We start from the raw sequence: 17,321 nt of genomic DNA on the forward strand, positions 1-17,321 counted from the left end.
TTAAATAGTCCCACCTCATACACTGACTGTACTATCAGGTATATGGGGCTGAAAAACTGAAACACAAGTATAGGCAAGTGACACTAAGAGTGCTTTCATCTAGAAGTCTAGGCCTAACAGCTGAGGGTGATGAAAAGGAGGAAGCCGCATAAATAATGAATTTAAGGCTGGATTGCATTCATCTGCTAGCACAGTCAACTTCTCCCTGAAGTATATTATTACACAGTACATGTTCCCCATGTAGAAATCATTATTTGAGCTGTTTCATTCAAACACTTGCGAGCCAGCATGTACCTTATGGGACTGTGCATGAAACATGTGGTCTGATTCTGCGGCTTTTTTCCCAAAAAATGCATGGTTAATGTTAGATCACCCGCTGGTGGCTGTTTGGCACACCACAACGGTGTGAAAAGAGAAACGTCTTACAAATTATGGTTTCAGCCTGATCTCGTGTTAAAGCTACAACATTTGCCACAACCACAGCATGAAGTCATAAAACGTCTTGCTTTTTGGTTATTGTTATTAAATTACACAATAGAGCATATCTTTGCATGCAGAAATCACTAAGTAGTTAAAAAAAACTGGCAGGTTGATGAAACTAGTAGAAGGGTGAGATTACTTGTGTATTTGACTTTAGAATTTTATGAAATATGTGCCATTCTATCGCTTACTAGCTTACCCTAATATAGCTATAGTAGCTATGTTAACCCTAGACAGGGTGACGGTGTGACATGACATGTTTAGGAATGACACTAAACAGGTCACGTCTTGTTTGTTTAATTTGTACAAAAAAAGTGACTGCTATGGTATGTATGTTAAGCTAACTGGCTCCAGGAAGTAAAGCTTTTTTATTTCAGGCAGTAAATCATTCTTCTTTGGGAAAGGTATTTCTCACAGCTCTTAAACTTTATTTGACTTATTTATGCAGTTTGCAAATTAACACTAACATTTTCCAACACTATACAACAGTTGTAGCACAATCGCCTAAGCTACTGAAGAGGCTTTAAAGCTAATGTATGAACTAGAACCAGTTCTTTCCAAAGGAACTAATTGTGCAAAGAAGAAGCAAGTTCCAGCCGAGGAAGTGACTGTTGTTTAAATATTATGTTTTAGTAGTACTTATAATTTGACCATAAAGCCATTAGTGGTGCATCAGCAAGAAAGTTAGTACTATGTTTTTGAAGAAGTTCAAAATCAGTTGTATCTCTTCACCACTAATGGCGGCATAAGAGGCATAAGACTTATGCCACCATTAGTGGCACAGGCCTAGTGACCAATCAGCAGATTACCAGTGGTGGCCTTAACTTGCACGGAAGAGTAAGTAAAAACACTCACCAACTAACATTGGTGTCTTGCCAATGAAACCAACAAGTTTCAAAAGGCACATTTACTCTGAAGGCAAACTGTTTCTGGGGGTTTTTGTCACACTTTTCACCATTTGTTTACTACTTGGCAAGCAATTGGTGAGTGTGCACGAATAACCTATTTTCCTAGCATCTGGTGGATGACAAGCAGTCACCCATTGGTCTCTAGGCCTGTGTTACTGAGGCCTTGTAGAATTGGCACCAAGGAGTGTGCATACTGTGAAGTGTCCTACTAGTCTTCCCTTACCTTATTAAATAGTAAACCAGAGGTCAATAACTGGGATATACCAGAATGATCAATAATGTTACAACAAATGACACACACAGATGTAGTCGAAAGGTGACACATCAACGTTAGTAAGTCATTCATAGATTGAAAGTTGGGAAGTTGGGAAACTATTTTAAGACAGGAGGTGTTGCGAAATATGATGCTCAGAAGAACAGAAATGATCTAGAGTCAACAGCATGTCCTGGCAAAGAGCTTTTCAACTTCTGTGTTTTGTCATCTCTGCTTCACTAAAAAGCCAAAATGCCTTTTGACGTCATTCTTCCCCTGACACTCACTCAGTGGAACTAAATCACAGCAAAGTTTATTGTTTATTGCCCCATAAAGATCATTAGCATTTCCTCCCCTGCCATCATCCAGTCCCTTGTACAAATACCCACACCAATTCAATTCTTCACACTCAGAGAGGCTGCCCTGAGTCACAGCCAAAAGCTCATACAGCCAAGCAGCAGAGACAAACTCCTCATGCCGATCAAAAGTCATAAACACAGAGGTCCTCGATTGGACAAGATCCCGATCACTTTTTCTCGCTTCCAATCAGTCCTTGCAAAGTTCCTGTCTGTCTCTGCTTTAGTTATTCTAACAATGACTTCAGGGGGAACCCACACTGGCATGCCCTAGGGCATTACATATTCACAATAAAAAGACACTTCTGTTTTAAAACAATGCATGTCCCTGTCAACAGGATTCCACACAGAAAATTTAAAAGCAGAAGTATGCGGTTTCATAAATCAATCCACTTGTGCTCAAATGGAACTTTTTCTTAGTTGCATGTTTACATAACACTTTAGTCATCATGAGGCCAATCCATTGTTGAAGTCTAGGCAGTGGAAAGCGGTGTATACTGAGATATGGCATAAAATATCAATAAAAACTGATTTATGCGTTGCACTCTCAAGTGGCACCACAATTTGTAGGCAGAATGAAACTGATCGCTGATAGAGAAAGCAAAGATGTTTGGGCTGATCACAGTTGGCGACTTCCCCCTCAGACAGATGAAGGTAGACTTGTGTATATATGAAAGACACTCAGTTTCCTAAATTTGTTATGTCAGTCCTGAATTTGCTATGACACAAAAAGAATTCAAATTAACATTTCTGTCCGACTACAACTTTGTAGATTTATAGATGTATAAATGCTGTATGGGAAAGTTCATTAAACCTTGCAGGGATACTTTCTAGTTTGAGATATTGTTTATCAATTGCCACTTTATATTGCAATCGGTAGAAAATGCATAATTTAACTAAAAAAAAAAAATCCAAAACATGTCAAATGACAAAAGTTTAATTTTGGCAAGGAAACAGCACTAGAACTAATTCTAACACTGCCGTCTCATTGGCTGGTGACTTGTGATTGACAAGGCCTCAACCAACGAACCTTTTTTAAGTTCGTTGGTTCGTTGGTCAGCAGGGCAGCTGAGGGTTATTGTCCCCGTAGACATCGACAAATCTTGCTCACCACCTACAAGCTATTAGAAAGAGCTTTAAGACACTTCAGCACTTGGTCCACTTTTCAGACCTGGAAGCTGCGTCACATTTTTACACTGTCATTGCAATTAAAACATCTTTGAAAGGATGTCTAACCATCTGCTCAAACTGGTCTTAAAATAGGTTCTCCCTCAACATAAAACTAGGGTTCATTCAAAAATAGTTTGCAGACAATCATTTATAATAAATGATTGATTTACATCAGATAAAAAATATAAATAATACCATACTATAACGTTTGTGGCACATGTAAGTATCTATATCTCTATTTTGCCTCTCCCCCTTAACTGGTGGACCAACGTACATCATCCCAATCCAATCCAATTTTATTTATAAAGAACTTTAAAATACCCAGCACAGGACCAAAATGCTGTACAGAAAATAAGTTAAAAACAATAGAATAACAGAAAACAGCAAAAATAAATAAATAAATAAAACACATAATACGTAAACATTAAAACAGCCCTATATTAAAAAGAAAACACGATAAAACAGCATAAAATCAACTAAAAACAACTTTAAAAAAAATAAAAACCAACATCTCACGTGTTGCCAAAGGCCAGGGTAAAGAGGTGGGTTTTCAGGAGTGACTTAAAAACATGCAGAGAAGAGGCCTGTCTAATCTCTAAAGGTAGATCGTTCCACAGTTTGGGAGCTGCTACAGCAAAAGCACGATCTCCCCTAAGTTTACGCTCAGTCCTGGGTGCATTCAGGAGCAGCTGATCAGCTGACCTGAGAGAGCAGGTGGGTATATAAGGCTGCAGCAGATCAGAGAGATAAGATGGGGCTAGGCCATGGAGAGCTTTAAAAGCAAATAAAAGAATCAGTGGGGCTATCAAAAACCATCCCCTCAGTCTTTTTATCATTGAATTTTAAAAAGTTAAGAGACTATGTTTTTGAAGAAGTTCAAAATCAGTTGTATCTCTTCACCACTAATGGCGGCATAAGACTCATGCCACCATTAGTGGCACAGGCCTAGTGACCAATCAGCAGATTACCAGACTACACAGATGTAGTCGAAAGGTGACACATCAATGTTAGTAAGTCATTCATAGATTGAAAGTTGGGAAGTTGGGAAACTATTTTTAGACAGTAGGTGTTGCGAAATATGATGCTCAGAAGAACAGAAATGATCTATAGTCAACAGCATGTCCTGGCAAAGAGCTTTTCAACTTCTGTGTTTTGTCATCTCTGCTTCACTAAAAAGCCAAAATGCCTTTTGACGTCATTCTTCCCCTGACACTCACTCAGTGGAACTAAATCACAGCAAAGTTTATTGTTTATTGCCCCATAAAGATCATTAGCATTTCCTCCCCTGCCATCATCCAGTCCCTTGTACAAATACCCACACCAATTCAATTCTTCACACTCAGAGAGGCTGCCCTGATTCACAGCCAAAAGCTCATACAGCCGAGCAGCAGAGACAAACTCCTCATGCCGATCAAAAGTCATAAACACAGAGGTCCTCGATTGGACAAGATCCCGATCACTTTTTCTCTCTTCCAAATAAAAGAATCAGTGGGGCTATCAAAAACCATCCCCTCAGTCTTTTTATCATTGAATTTTAAAAAGTTAAGAGACATTCAGGCCTTAATGTCATGGCTGTGTGGAATATTTGCCTTGTTTCTTTAGAAAGGCACATATTCCGTACATAATTAACATTTCTTTGCAAGCTCCTTTGACTACATAATTAACAGTTACCACATTTTGCATTTGTGACAGAATTTTGTCACTTAAATTGTAAGAAATCAGTGCATGAACTATGTCTCTTAAAAGCCTGGTTAAGGCATACATTTTTTTCGTAATAATCACCAGCCATATCAACATTACAGTATTCTGCATAGACAGCAAACCCATTTTAAAGGTTGGGGGGTTTTTTGTCTTTAAAACTGAACGGATTTCTACGTGCCTTGACTATGCAGCTTGCAAAGACATTGAATAAATATATTTATGTGTATATTATCCTATATATATAAATTACTTCGCTTTTAAATGTTTATAAACAAACAAAGGTTTTGTTCATCTCACTGTGTACAGCTGCCTAACACAAATATTTGAAAAATAAGAACATGAGTTAACCACATCATGAAGTCATACAAGACAACAACCCACTCTGCAGGCAGTTCATGTTAGCATAAATAATGATATATTGGACAACGTTACCATTTCTTCCACAGTTACAAAGTTTGCATTTAGTAACGAATAAACAAGCTGTTCTTAGCACGAGTCATCATTTCCTATAAGTCAAAGTCTTTCTGTTTCTGCTTCTATTTAAGAATAGATTTGGAATGGTATGTCTGCTGTTTAAGGAACTAAGGAAGTGTGACTAAAGTTAGTTTCCTGAAAAACTAAACGAAGAGCACTCTTAACCCTCTCGAGGCAGGCGTTGCCGATTTGCAACAGTTAAAAACTAACAACCTGATTACCCCACATACATATTTTATGAGGTTGTTTTTACTCAGAAGTACCACTGCAGGACTTGGTTGTGCATTAGCAACACAAAGTTGAATTTGAGCCTGAGAGGGTTAACAAGAGAGAATAGGCTCTGCACCTAAATGAGCAGTCTGCTCCGAGTCTGACCATGATTAAAGATGATGGATATCATTAAAAAGTAATGAGCATGTTCTATGTACACTCCTCATCCTCCCAATAATAGGATTATGAGATGACTGCAATACACTGCAACTAAATGATGAGCAGAGCTGGAAAAACATCAGCTGACTTGGGATTGGTTGTTGGGTGCTTGGCTGACAGCCAGGGGCTCTTCTTTATGGTTCACCTCCTCTGCTGGCTGAATAAGTGTGTTTTGCAGCAAGTACATACAGCATATAGGAGTGACAGTTTATTGTGAAATTTACAGTAGTGGTGCACAAGAAGAAATACTGTGTATATACACACACACACACACACATAGGCACACACACAAAGCAGGCAGTTGTTGTAGTGGATGGTAGACCACAGGGTGTAGGCAGACAGCCAGTGAGTCAAAATGAGGCCCAGAGTAACCACTCTGAAATGAACACTTTAGAGGACAGCCAAACCACGACATCAAACACACAGACACACACAGAGAGTGAGAGGAGAGACACACTGAATCCAAAAAATTGTTAGCAATGTTGTGTGCAGACCGAAGCCTTCTAGAAAAAGCTTAGAAGGACAGCATTTTCTCCTGACCACTCCACTTTCCAATTTATAGGGAAAGTCTTTGAGAAACAATGCAGGAATACAGCCTGTGTCAACAACACAAACTGTGGATCAGACACCTTTGAACCAGTGTTTCTTCTGGATATTGTTTCTAGGGCTGGTAAGGTCAGGTTGTGTCTTCCAAAAACTCTTAAACACACCCAGTTTTTCCGTTTCACATACCACAAATGTAAGAACACAGTTTTTTTCTCCAAAAGTGAAACCAATGTTTCTTTTTTGTGTCATGACACAACTTATTTGGAAAATGGTGGTCTCCAAAGCCCATGATAAATGTAAAACTGTGTTTAATATATTTTTCCACATCAGTGCGTTGTAGCTGTTTTTTTTTCCCCAAAGACATTTATCATCTGACTCTTTTTTTTCTACGGGGATCGTTTTCTGAAAATAAAAGATGTCAGCTAACAGGGGCTGCTACAGGGAGGTGAAATATGACTATAGCAGCCAAAAGGATATAAAGTCACCCTTTTTTTCCTAAGACTACCAGCAAGGGTATCAGTTGGCAACCACTGGTCACTTGGAAAACTGACTGATTGGCAGGTGGATGCAAGTGGTTGGCAGCAGCTGCTAGGTGACATCCCAGTTTGCAGAACCCCTATTTGTCTGCAAACACTTGCCAACTACTTGCCGAATGGAAACTCTTTGCAATCAAAGCAAAAGTTCTTCCTTAATGCTGTAACCAGGAGCTTTTGAAGGCAAATGAAGGAATTTGAAGGCAATCAGTCTTCATCCTGCAAACATGGCAATTATTTGCAGACAAATCGATATTTTTCATGTGTGCAATGGAGGACTGCTGCGATCTGCTACTAACCAAAGAAATTACAAAGACACTTTTGGTATGCCACCTTCTTTGTTACCAGTTTCACCTGGTAACAGCCAGCAACCACTCACCAGTCAGTAAAAGTGTGTATGAATAAGCCCGTTTGCTTCCCCCCCCCCCAATTCACCCATAAGGCAGGTAATGGGCAGATGGATGTGCTAATGCAGAACTTACATAACTCAAGTTACTTAATAGTTTGATTCCTAACTCTGATGTGATTACTGAGTTTAGGAACAGTAATGTGCTTCTTAATGCATGCATTGCATTATCCTAAATGCTGTTTACATGTCTCCCCAAGATACTGCATTCTGAATATTTTTCATTTTAAATGCATGAGATGTTTTTACACAACACTATATAAATTTCTAGCAGTTGTGGCCATTAAAAAAAAAAAAGAGACAACGCTGTCAGATGATGGTGTTTGTCTGAGCACTTCTCTCCCACAATACCTCAGGGAGAGTCTTGTTTCTCTAAAAGCTTTCATGCTGTTCCAGAAATTTAGGAGTTCCTGCTGTCTGCAGTCCGAGAGTTCCCTGAACTGTGAGGTCAGCGGGAGGGAGAAGTGGTTCAGGGTTGGAACCAAAGCCAGAGACAGACCAGAGGCCAGAGCATTATGAAACACAAAAATACACAGCTGTGTGTGGACAGCCTCCCAGTGTTCAACAGCTCACTAATCCCTCTTAGATCTGATCATCAGCGCCAGACAGTGCCCATCCAGTTGTGCTGCTACATCTGGTGGAACCAAACAGTGCAATAATCTTGGCTTACGGCCACATCAGAGCAGGGGAGCCCAAGAGGCAGACGTCCTGGTCTCCTTCACTGAATCCCATTTTTGATCCTCTTTGTCATATGATGAAACCAAGGATAAAACTCACACATAGGTCTAAAAAGGCTTTCAGTTGATTTTTCCCTGTTTCGAAGGCATGTGGTCATAGGTAGAATCACATCAAACCATTAAGCAACTTAGCTATGTAAATTATTGTTTACCCAATTCTAATTATTCTCTCAAATTCAGCTAATTACTTCATTGAAGACACTGTAGTGCATTCCTAAATGTTACACCCCGGCCTAGGCAACCGGGGTGCAACGTAGGAAAATAAAAATAAGAAAAATAAAACTACGAAGAAAACACTAAGGCTCTCCACCAAAATCCCAAAAAGTGTCTCAAAACGAATTTATTTACATCAAAACACAAAACGTCAAACTATTTACAACGGGGGGGAAGATCGCCACCATGACATACTGAAACACAAGGCTTAAATACATAGAAGGAGCAATCAGGGAATGGACCACAGGAGGGAAACACAGCCGGGGCAAATTAGAACTGACGAGACAAGGAAACGTAAACTGAACACACTAAGATGACACAGACTTTCAAAGTAAAGTAGGAAACACATAACAGTCACGCAAAAACAACACATTACCAACGCCAAATCGTAACATACCCGGAGGAGCACCTAGACACTCAAATCCCCACACAATTACGGCCACAGTCGTAACACCTTAAATAAGCAACAAAAAGCTGTTGAAAACAAGGCTGTTGCACAATTAAAGTGTTTAAACCCAATAAATTCTTAACTAGATTAGGTGCAAGAGGATTTGCATGGCCTCCCCAGACTCAGCAGCTCTAATAAAAACAAACATCTGAAAACGACTTGCACTTCAATATGACATAACCCAAGCATATTGCATGCACACACTAATGACATTATTGGTTTGATTATTATTATTCTAAGAATTGATTCTGACTTGCAGTTTCAGAGTTATCCATTTAAATTTCCTTATCGCTATAGTTTTGCCCATGTTTTCAGAATATCTCAGCAATACCTGCTTGACACATCTTTTTTGTGTGTGTGTTCATCCACCCGTTTTTGTATTGTTTTCTCAGTATGACCTTAATGCAAGTTAATCTGGCAAGTTGTAAATAGGTCTTTTATGCTGGTGCCAAACAGCACCACCAGGGAGATGCTTAAGTACCACTAATAACCTATAAGCAATCCAAAACATGGCTGTTCATCCACATTACACCAAAAGAAGTGAATCGAAAACATAATGAATACATATCGAGGGGACATTTAAATGTGCTGCGCAGCAAAAGCTTGTGCAATAATGAATCTGCCAGCAAGAGAAAGTACATAATCAAGACCTATTTAATCACTCACATTCCTCATGGAGGTCACCCAAATCTTCTGGATTTTATTACCACTAAAAGCCTCACACAAGCTGGCCTCATTTGAACTGCTATACTGTGACAAAAGGCAACAATTAAATTTCCCATGAGATACAAGGAAAATTCAAGGAACGTGCCATAAAACTACCGCTAAAGCATACAGCTGAGGTGGATGTTATTGAAAAGGATAGATTACAAGGTTGATCTGAGGTCAGTACTCATTCTGTCACTGGGACAAGGTAACAGGAGAGCAGTGTATGGAAGCAGCTGTCTGTTTTCCTCCCTGAGCTCGAGCACCTCCTCGGTTACTCTGTAGTTTCTTCTCGAATACGCCCAGTCCCAAAACATCAGTCCTATTTAGTTACTCCAGGAATGTTAGGCCATGCAGCCATGTACTGTGCAATTTCACTACAACAGCACATTTAAAACAAAGGTATAACAAGTATTTCTGTTTAAAACTAAGTCAAGTGTGTATCAGATTACAAGCAATCAGTATTTGTTTATTTACATAGCTCAAAAAGCCGAGTATCAACGGAAAATGTGGAAAAAAAACAAACCAAAGAAGGAAATTGCATTTAACGGTTTCCTTTCATTGCTTCAAAGCAGATGTGTGCCTCAGCAGTTGAATTGTGAAATTCCCTGAAGAATGTCTTAAGAGGCTGTGTAAATATCTTTCAGTTCAAGAAAATGTGCAAAGAAAGAATTATTAGACTATATGAAACTGCCCAAAAAAAATGTTGCCTCAACTGATGATAAAATATTGGGCATTGTTTGATTGTCTTTGTACTTGCTATGTAACTGTGAGCAACACATCGTATATCTATTCTTGATTTTGTATCTAGAGTTAAAGTCAGTCAGATTAACTCTTTCCTTTGCCCTGTTCCTTATTGAAATATATGCAAACAGTCTTGAATTTTAATCTCTTTGTTATGCAGTTTTGCATTTCCTCAAGCACAACAAATTAAGAATTGACAATTGTATCGGTTCGAGTAAGCAAAAATGTCAAGCTAAGCTCCAATCCCAGCAGATCAGCTCTCTGTGTGCCAGCCTGTATCAGCTGACCGATCAGCTGATAATCTTCTATGCAGCTGATTGCCTAATCTAAAACAGGGCATGCTGTTTAAGCTTTTTCAGCCTGCATGCTGCAAGCCACTGAGCAACCCACCTCCACCTTAGCTCCTCATTTCATCGATGCCTCCCTGTTCCATTCCGAGAAACAGCTATCTGACTTTGATTATAATCATCCTGAATTAAACCAAATTAAATAGTTAATATGACTGCTGAATTGAAAAATAAATGGATGGACAGTATGTTGATATATATATGTAATAATGTCTCCCTACATTATACATGATTCATTTTACATGAGGAATATCTCCAAATGCATGGAGACATTGACTTTATTTTATAGGTTTAATTAGGAGATTTCCTGGTGAGTTATTATATCTTCCTAAAAACTCTCGGAGCAACTATGCTGCAACTATGTACTCACATACATATGTTATGTGGGTTGATATTCCTGTGCTGTGTAAACTTGATGGTTTGGATATAAATACATCAAATTTGCATGTGGCACAAGGCCGCAGTATAGCTCACCATGCTAATGTGTATCTCTGGTCCTGCCGTTATTAACGTGAACCGTTGGGTGACCTAGTGATATTACACAGGTGCTGAAAGTACACACACAAGGTTGATCATTTCTTTTTTATTGCAGATGCTGGGAACATGGGCAGCACAGGAATAGCACATAATTATTTTTTTTTCTGCTGCCGGTTGCAAAGTGTTCAGCTCCCTATCAGACAGTTACGTCTTTCCTGTTATAAAATATGACTCACTGCATGTGAAAAGTCGCACATAGTGGGTCATGGTCATGGTTAGCACAAATACAGTTTTTCTATGGCGTGAGAGGGAACAAATATATTGCGCCAATTTTGGAAACAGCTTTTATTGGACAAAAAGGAACATCAGATGTATTAGCCTTAATTAATTAGTCAGCTAATCAGTCCATTACTGGTATAACTAGTTAGTCTAATTAATAGCTGGTTATTGACTACACAACAGTTATTATATATGGTAAGAATATGGTGAGGGAAGTGTGAAGACATAAAAACAAACAAATGGATCCCAATAAGAAACCCGGAACTACAATTTATTAAGGCTTTCACAGCACAACTGTACATAGTATAATGAGTATAAACTTAGAGACAGTGTTGTACTGTTATACATATGAGCTACATGTCTTTAAAATATTCATGTCCATCCATCCATCTTCATCCGCTTTATCCGGGGCTGGGTCGCGGGGGCAGCAGCCTAAGCAAAGAGGCCCAGACCTCCCTCTCCCCAGCCACCTCCTCCAGCTTATCCGGGGGAATACCAAGGCGTTCCCAGGCCAGTCGAGAGATATAATCTCTCCAGCGTGTCCTGGGTCTGCCCCGGGGCCTCCTCCCGGTGGGACATGCCTAGAACACCTCACCCAGGAGGCGCCCAGGGGGCGTCCTTGTCAGATGCCCGAACCACCTCAGCTGGCTCCTTTCGATGTGGAGCAGCAGCTGCTCTACTCTGAGCCCCTCCCGGATGGCCAAACTTCTCACCCTATCTCTAAGGGAGAGGCCAGCCACCCTTCGGAGGAAGCTCATTTCTGCCGCTTGTATCCGCGATCTCGTTCTTTCGGTCACTACCCACAGCTCGTGGCCATAGGTGAGGGTAGGGACGTAGATCGACCGGTAAATTGAGAGCTTCGCTTTTACACTCAGCTCCCTCTTCACCACGACGGACCGGTGCAGCGTCCGCATCACTGCAGCTGCAGCCCCAATCCGTCTGTCGATCTCCGGCTCCCTTCTCCCATCACTCGAGAACAAGACCCCGAGATACTTGAACTCCTCCACTTGGGGCAGGAACTCATCCCCGACCCGGAGTGGGCACTCCACCCTTTTCCGGCTGAGAACCATGGCCTCAGATTTGGAGGTGCTGATCCTCATTCCCGCTGCTTCACACTCGGCTGCGAACCGTTCCAGTGCGAGCTGGAGGCCCTCACCCGATGAAGCCAACAGAACCACATCATCTGCAAAAATCAGAGATGAGATTCTGAGGCCACCAAAGCGAAAGCCCTCCGCCACTTGGCTGCGCCTAGAAATCCTGTCCATAAAAATTATGAACAGAACCGGAGACAAAGGGCAGCCCTGGCGAAGCCCATCACCCACCGGGAACGAGTCCGACTTATTGCCGGCAATGCGAACCAAGCTCTTGCAATGGCTATGTAGGGATCGAATGGCCTACACTGAAATCAGTCATGATGCATGTGTGCTCAGTCATTTAAGTACATGTACACACACTTTACGGGACTGTACATAAATTATAGTGCCTGACTTCTTCTCAAAGTGTTCTGTTATGGCCATTATACCTTTATCAGCACTGATTAGAGTAAGATGTTTCTTCAGACTGACAGATGTGCTATTTGCCATCTCCCTCCAAGGCATACTGCTCATTTCAGCATAAATATGAGGATGAGCCAGGACAACAAAAATATCACCGCTGCTCGTGACATTATTTGGCTCACAAAGCCCAAATGTTAATGAATCTTTGGAGAAAAATGGATGACACAAACAGATGGGAAGGGAGTACCAAAAAGTGACAGCAAAAATCTTTCCAAAGCATAATTTGTCCCAGCAGGGAAACACACGCAGACACCAGCTTAAAGGGATAAGCTTATGTCTTGTCATATTAATCCATTCTCCATTGGGATTCCTTCCTTTCGAGAAACACCATTGGTTATATGTATTCATCTATACCTGGTCCACCATTAAATATTTTAATACTGTATTTACATTCATATTTCTAGTAAGAAAACCCTGGCACACAGACACACACATACACAGAAACACAGGCAACGCTTCTATTAGTAAAAACTGTTGACACAAATGCATATTACCATATTAAAAGTCTTTTTCCAGGAAACTGTCTGACAAGATAACAGACCTCAGTGTGTTGCAAAACAAAAACAAGCTGCACAGAACATACTGTTGTTTAAATTATGAACTTGTCATGTTTTATGATGAGAGCTTGCTCTGTCCTCTGCCAGTAAATGTAAATATTATGCAAAGCTTTGCTCTAGTTTGTTCTTGGTGGTATGTTGTGTGCGACCATATTATACTTTTCCTCTATTAAGAAATAAGAGCGTGTTTCTATTTTCTTGCTCTCTAATTGTATGTAATACAATACGGTTAGCCCTTTGTCTGAAACGGAAGTGTCAATAGTGAATAATAAGAAGAGCTCCTCCACTCTTTCCCCTGGCCTTTAAAAATGAGGAGATGTCCAAGCTGCTGGACAGCGCTGCCTGGTCTGCAGTAAACCATAATCTCCGCCACAGACTTAATGAGCTTAATGTGCACTCCCAGGCCTCTGAGCTTAAAAGGAGTGTGCACAACATAGTGCTATGCAGTTTGCCTCAATGTGTTTGTGAGGAGGCAGTTTCTCACATAAATATTTTTGTAAGTCAAATAAGTATTTAGCTGTGTCTGCTCCTGTGAAATATCTCAAATTTCTTTGAGCAACCTAATCATTGATTATTTAGGCAATTGTTCTGTGTAAAAGGACACAAAGTAAGACTAAAATCTGCTGAAATGCTTCATACTTTCAGAGTGTCCACAGACACTGTGTTTTTTCATTATCATTAGACTCACATTACGTGTCTGAGACCATCTGGTGCCAAAGTGACTGTGCAAACAGATGCATCCAGGGCTGAATGAAGCTGAGTGTAGATGAGCATTTGTAAACAACCCCTATGTCGTCATGCAGCCTAACATATTTAGGGGAAAGTAAATTCAGTCCAGAACCTTACAGTGGATTGAGGCTTCCAAGAAGAACAGATTTTTTTTTTAGCGTGATTAGGGATAAACTGTGTTTAGTCCTCAGACTCACGACACACTGTGCCCCTAACACTCACTTTCTCCCTGCTGGAGTAAATGCCAGCATCACATGCACTGCCACGCAAACAAATACACGTCAGCACGTTTTCCTTGTTTAAACCTGCCATTAAGACTTTAAAAGAATTCACTTTATTCTGATGACGCTCATTAATCTAAAATTGAAAAGGTGTTAGACTATACCTCTGATCTTTAACTGATATAAACACGGGAAATATGAGGTGTAAATTCAAGGTTTAAATTCTTGGTTAGAGTAACAGTGGTATGTAAAAGTGTCTGCCTCTTCCTGATTTCTTATTTGGTCATATGTTTGTCACATTTAAATGTTTCAGATCATCAAACAAATTCAAATACTAGACAAAGATAACATAAGTAAACACAAAATGCAGGTGTTTGTTATTAGGGGAAAAAAATCCAAACCTATTTCCTGTGTGAAAAAGGGATTGCCCCCTAAACCTAGTAACCGGTTGGGCCACTCTTAGCAGCAACAAGTGAAATCAAGTGTTTGCGATAACTGGCAATGAGTCTTTTGCTGCACTGTGGAGGAATTTTGGCCTACTCATCTTTGCAGAACTGTTGTAATTTAGCCACACTGGAGAGTTTTCGAGCATGAACCGCCTTTTTAAGGTCATGCCACAGCATCTCAATCCGATTCAGATCAGGACTTTGACTAGGCCACTCCAAAGTCTTTGTTTTGTTTTTCTTAAGCCATTCAGGGGTTGACTTGCTGGTTTGGTTTGGATAATTGTCCTGCTGCAGAACTCCAGTGCACTTCAACTTATGGTCACGAACAAATGGCTAGACATTCTCCTTCAGGATGTTTTGGTAGACAGCAGAATTCACAGTTCCATTTCCATTTCTTCCAGGTCCCCAGGTAGCAAAGCAGCCCCAGACCATCACACTACCACCATATTTTACTGTTGGTACAATGTTTCTTTCCTGAAATGCTGCGTTTGTTTCACGTCACATGTAACAGGACTCAAACCTTCCAAAAGGTTCCGCTTTAGTCTCATCATTCCACAGAATAAATTCCCAGAATATGTTATGTCTTGGGGATCATCAAGCTGTTTTTTGGCAAATGTGAGACAAGCCTTTGTGTACTTTTTGGTCAGCAATTGTTTTCTCCTTGAACTCTCCCATGGGTGGCATTTTTTCACAGTCTTTTTATTCTTCTCTTCTTCTTATTGTTGAATAATGAACTCTGACCTTAACTGAGGCAAGGGAGGCCTGCAGTTCTTTGGGTGTTGTTCTGGGGGTTTTTGTGACCTCTTGGATGAGTCATCGCTGCACGTTTGGGGTAATTTTGGTCAGCCGGCCACTCCTGGGAAGGTTCTCCACTGTTCCATGTTTTCGCCATTTGTCGATAATGTTTCTCATTGTAGTTTGCTGGAGTCCCAAAACTTTAGAAATTAGTTTGTGAAATTATGTTGTGATGCAGATATGGATGATGGAGAACATTCAACCAGGGTATGTGATAGTTTAAAATAAATTTTTGACAAGAGATTGTGTCTTGATTAGCTACAACAGATGTGCAGCATAAGTGAACCTGAAATATCTAAGCTGTCAGAATTGTTCATCCAACCTGGATAGCCTGTGCAGACCCAAGTTTACATGACAAAATGGTAAGTATAATACATAAAATCTCATTCTGTTTGTTTCTTTATCTGCAAACTCCTCTTAACACCATAGCAACCAAACCTTACCTGGCTAAAATGACCCATTTTTAAAAAACATTTATACACTTGTAAAATGTTACAGATGTATCAGATCATTTTTATTTTGCAACAGTGACATCAAATTTATAACCACAAAAACTGAATTGATATGATGATGCATTACGATGCAATCACATTGCCTGCCAACATTCTAGCAACAGGCTAAAATTATTTTGACCTTTTTGCACCCATCACATCTTATAAAAGCATTCTAGTTTTAAAATACCTGGTTGCTTCTCATTTATGGTGATAACATTTTCATTATAACTGCCTAGCAACCATCTAGCAACATGTTAAAGCGACCTAATATTAGCACATAAATAACACCTACCACACATTTTCCCCCTCCAGTGTGATCAAGAAACACACAAATAGGCCAAACAATACTGTAGCATGGACATGTGGTAGTTAAATAAATAAAACTGGTTTCCTAGTAGCAGGTATCTGTTTTCTAGATCTCTGTGCATTAAAGGAAATGTGGGGGATTTGTTTTTTGTTTTTTTTGCTTTTTAATGATCAATCATTTAAGTATATGATTCAATGAATACCTGTGGGGTTGAACGTGCCCCTGCTTTTAATTGTTCCTTACTTAAAGTTCGCCTCAATGGCCTTAAACAATTGAATGCAATTTCATGATATAAAACAGACTGTCAATCTGCGAGACAGCGGGCTGTGAGATTAACGTAATACTGAAATTCACTGATTGTAAAGAAAACCAATCGTTCATGAATTTGATCAGTTTTTTTCAGAAGCAGAGGGGGTGGTTGCATGAATGAGCACTTTGTGTTCCAAGGACAATGTGACAAATTCTGAATGTCTTACCGGACAAAGGAACACAGTCAACGGTGTAATCACTGGAACAACATCTCTGTCTCCAGGGCAATGCTTTCACAAGAAGTGCAGCGAGTGTGTGCTGTTCTACTGCAGCACCTCAATTAGCTGAAAAGCAATGATAAAAGACTGAGACAAGCAGGAACAAGGAAAATAAACACTTTACAAGAACTCTGGGGATTGAAGTTATACTTAATTTACAGAGTGGCCACTTTCAATCTAGTTGTGAAACGGAACTACAACTGCTTCTGTTTTGTAAAGGTTAGACTCTTTTTCGTGATGCCTTTATGTTGCTAGATAGTTGTACTATTGTTGACATTTTTCTGCTTGGTCCAAGCCTTTTGTAACACTGACTAATAAACTAACACACTCATGCGATACTCAGTATCCCTGCCTTTTGCATGTATAGCACAGAGTTTTCAGTTCTTATTAGCTGACAGAGTCAATGATAACAAAGGAAATAGTGTAGCATACAGTTTCCTGTATTATGACTACTTATCTGATTAAACTTAATGTTCTTGAACA

The 17,321-nt window shown here is 40.0% G+C and overlaps 1 long non-coding RNA gene across 1 annotated transcript in view; it reads right to left on the minus strand.

The window, feature by feature from the left end:
* Nucleotides 1-17,321, minus strand: part of LOC309704649 — a 70,338-nt gene that overhangs the window by 23,078 nt on the left and 29,939 nt on the right. The window contains exon 2 of the long non-coding RNA XR_014276324.1: nucleotides 16,788-16,904. This is a non-coding gene — a long non-coding RNA (uncharacterized lncRNA). The remainder of the gene's footprint in view (nucleotides 1-16,787; nucleotides 16,905-17,321) is intronic.

This window comes from Aulonocara stuartgranti, assembly GCF_965226115.1.
Source record: "Aulonocara stuartgranti genome assembly, chromosome: 4".
NCBI lineage: Eukaryota > Metazoa > Chordata > Actinopteri > Cichliformes > Cichlidae > Aulonocara > Aulonocara stuartgranti.